The sequence below is a fragment of the Salarias fasciatus genome, chromosome 10 (assembly GCF_902148845.1).
Source record: "Salarias fasciatus chromosome 10, fSalaFa1.1, whole genome shotgun sequence".
Classification (NCBI taxonomy): domain Eukaryota; kingdom Metazoa; phylum Chordata; class Actinopteri; order Blenniiformes; family Blenniidae; genus Salarias; species Salarias fasciatus.
The window spans coordinates 14,646,735-14,650,464 of NC_043754.1; the positions used below are offsets into that span (position 1 = coordinate 14,646,735).

The 3,730-nt window shown below is 36.1% G+C and overlaps 1 long non-coding RNA gene across 1 annotated transcript; it reads right to left on the reverse strand.

Moving 5' to 3' along the window:
• Nucleotides 1–1,912: 1,912 nt before the first annotated feature.
• On the reverse strand, nt 1,913–2,557 carry LOC115395223 (uncharacterized). The gene is made up of 3 exons (XR_003932257.1): nt 2,522–2,557; nt 2,250–2,309; nt 1,913–2,013 (listed from the first exon to the last, which is right to left on the reverse strand). It is a non-coding gene; the product is annotated as an uncharacterized LOC115395223 (long non-coding RNA).
• Nucleotides 2,558–3,730: the final 1,173 nt, after the last annotated feature.

The following is a 3,730-nucleotide window of genomic DNA, read 5'->3' on the forward strand; positions in this document are numbered from 1 at the left end:
AGGATTATATACTTATGCTTACTTGTGTTGACTGTAGGTTGTCTTGGTTTCATCTGAAGTCTTGAAAGAGTAAGTGTGAAAATCATAAGAACAACGAGACTGACAGCGCTCATGATGATGACCACAGTCTGGGTAGACAAGGTGGAACTGACATCTGCAGACACAAAGCATTCAATCGTCAGGCTGTTCAGATTTACAAAGATGCCCGTGTATGTGTAATGGATTAAACAGAGGGCCATGATGAATCGTAAAATTGTGTGTCATTTAATTTATTGAATAACTTTGATTGAAAAATGACCAAACTGTACATCAAAGGCTTCCTGTTTTGGAAATTGGCAGCGCAACATCAACTGTTTCTGCTCCACTTGCAGCTGCTAAATAACATAAGAGATTTTGTCACATGCTGTGTGCTCAAATACAGTGAAGGTATTTCAAACCCTATTCCAGTGTGAATGCCAGAGTAACAAATCAATAATAAAAGAAATGTAATAAAAATGGATGAAACAGACCCGGAATTGATGATCCAGGGGGTCCAGTAACTGAGGTTGTAGAGGAATTCATTTCTGTTGTAGAAGGTAAAAGTACAATTTGAAAAATAAAAGTTTAAAGCAAGTCTCCAATAATATCAATACATTGGTGCATTGGTAGACAGAACTTTGTACTTTTTATCTCGTGACCCTGTTGTATTACTGCTTGCCTGTCAGCTTTTGTCACTTTCACAAAATACAGATTTTTCATTTTTCAGCCTATATGAACTGTGTTCTCACCCTTTGTAGGCCATATCTCCGTCAAGGTAAGGGTCCTCTTGAGAGTTTAAAAAATGAGGATGATGTTAATGAAAGATTCAGAAATAATCAAGTTTTTTTGTCAAATTAAATTCCCAAATGTTCAGAAATCTGTACTTTTATCTCTTCACTTGGCTGTATTACATTTATTTGTCAGCTTTTGTCACTTTACAGATTACAGTTTTTTTTCATTCTTGAGTACCGGTACTTCAGATTAATATGTGTGTGTGTGTGTGTGTGTGTGTGTATATATATATACATACATATGTACATAACTGAACTGTGTTCTCACCCTTGGGTCCTCTTCAGAGTTTAAAAAATTAGGACGATGTTAATGAAGCCATTTATTATCAACATCCAAGTATTAGTTTAATTTAATAAAAGTGCTGCCAAACTAATAAAAGTCAGACAGGTTGGCTCAGACTTGAATTTTTAACCAACCTTACATGCATGTTAATTTGAAATATATCAGATTGTTAATTTTGCACTGAATAAATGAACAATATATATTGCACACAAGAGAACAATATTTGAAAACTGCAGTGTGTCAATTTCTCAATAATGAAATAATTATTCAAACCAAATTCTCCATTCAAAATGTTATTTCAATACCAGCTTTAAAGGTGAAATGAAAGGCTAAGTTTTAACTCCTATTTCAAGTGTCCGATCAGTTATTGTAAAAATTCAGACTGATACAAATGATAGAGTATTTGTTCTATTGTTATTTAGTGCAAAATATGTAATGGGGCCAAAATTATGTAATGACAGTTTTCTGTCTTATTTTAGTCCTGTGTTTAATAATCCAAATGTGTTTATTTGTCAAATGTATGAAATACTGAGTGATACCATTTGGAATACAAGAGACAAAATGGTGCTTTAGTTAGTTCATGGACAAATTAAAGATACATACCAGATATTTCTACTCTCATGGTGGTTTCCTTCAGAAACTTTCCTTCAGAGTTGAATTCTTGCATCATGTAATCTCCAGAGTGATTTTTCCTGCTGTTGGTGAGACTGAATGTTCCCATGTCAATGATTTCAAACTCATAATCCTCTTGTGATTCCACTTCTCCAGAGCGCTCCCTTTTCAAGACCCAGTATTTGCCATCCTTTATCAGGTGGATCTCAGACTGTTTCACATTTGACAGATGGAATATCAATGGTTGTCCTTCTTCTCCAAGACACAGATGAGATTCATTGGGTTCAGAGAAATTGCATTCAAAGGATCCTGTGAGTAAAAAATTCCAATATTACTGATGGAGCATCATAATAGAGAGAACCAAACAGATTGAAATCCACATCTACAGAAACATTTTCACCAGGTCGTCTCAAATGAATGTTATTAGAACATGTGAGAAAACTGTACATAGAAAGTTCAAACTTATTCAACTTTCAAGCATTATTAAAATGTACATTTTTTTAGTTTGTGAGTACCTTCTTCATATCTTTTAAAGAAAAAAATACCTTTTGTCAGAACCATTGTTGCCAGGCCCATCACAACCATACAGAGGGAAATCATTGTTTCTGTAACACATATTAACATGTGATCACATTTTAGAATCAATCCAGTGAGTTTCAGACAGCGTGTGACCAAATTTTCATGAAGTTACCAAACTGCATTTCATTGATATAAATATAAACTTGTTCAATGCATGGAAAAATCAAGAAGGTTCTAAGAATCTCTGTAAATTATTGTAAAGGTATTTGGAATTGTTCTCTTTACAGTTGTCACTCACCACATCCACGGTGCTGCATGTCTGATCTGCTGTCTGACACCAAGCAGACTGATTTAGAGCCTGTTCTCCTTCTGGTGTCTCAGTTTTGAGAATCAAGCCACTGCTGTTCTCACGCCTCGCTGTTTCGTTGTTCATCTCACAGTCAAGTTTTCCAGGCTTCAAACCTTGTTCAGGTGTTTTGCACAAGGACAATTTTAAAGTTTATCTTAATTTTTTTTTTTTTTTTTTTTTCATAAAGTTTGTGGAGGAGCCTCTTCTTAATTGTCTTGGTGACAGTGTCAGTGCGTGTTTGATTCAATTAACTTAAACCATTTTCAACACTTTAAACAATAAATACCAAAGAGATATGGATATGGATAATCTCTTCATGTTAACAAAAATAGAGAGGTCGGATCATAACCATCGAATAACAAGACATGTCATAAGACAAGACAAGGGAAATTCATTTCTCTGGCACTATTCAGACACAAGACAGTTCGCAGTGCTTTACAAGGAAATACAGAAGACACATTTAAATAAAATGATTATACACTCAACAAAAATATAAACAGAACACTTTTGTTTTTGCTCCCATTTTTCATGAGATGGACTCAAAGATCTAAAATTCATTCCAGATAAACAATATTACCATTTCTTTCAAATGTTGTTCACAAATCTGTCTAAATGTTTGATCGTGAGCACTTGTACTTTGCTGAGATAATCCATCCCACCTCACAGGTGTGCCACATCAAGATGCTCATCAGACACCATGATTAGTGCACAGGTGTGCCTTAGACTGTCCACAATAAAAGGCCACCCTGAAATGTGCTTTTTTTTTTTTTCTTTATTGGGGGTCTGGGGACTCAGAACCAGTCAGTATCTGGTGTGACCATCGTTTGCCTTATGCAGTGCAACACATCTTCTTCGCATAGAGTTTATCAGATTGTCAATTGTGGCCTGTGGAATTTTGGTCCACTCCTCTTCCAAGGCTGTGCGAAGTTGCTGGATATTAGTGGGAACTGGTACACGCTGTCGTATACGCCGGACAAGCACATCCCAAACACGCTCAAAGGGTGACATGTCCGGTGAGAAGACATGTCCATGCAAGAACTGGAACATTTTCAGCTTCCAAGAATTGTGTACAGGTCCTTGCAACATGGGACCGTGCATTAGCTTGCTGAAACATGAGGTGATGTGCGAAGATGTGTTGCACTGCATGAGGCAAATGGT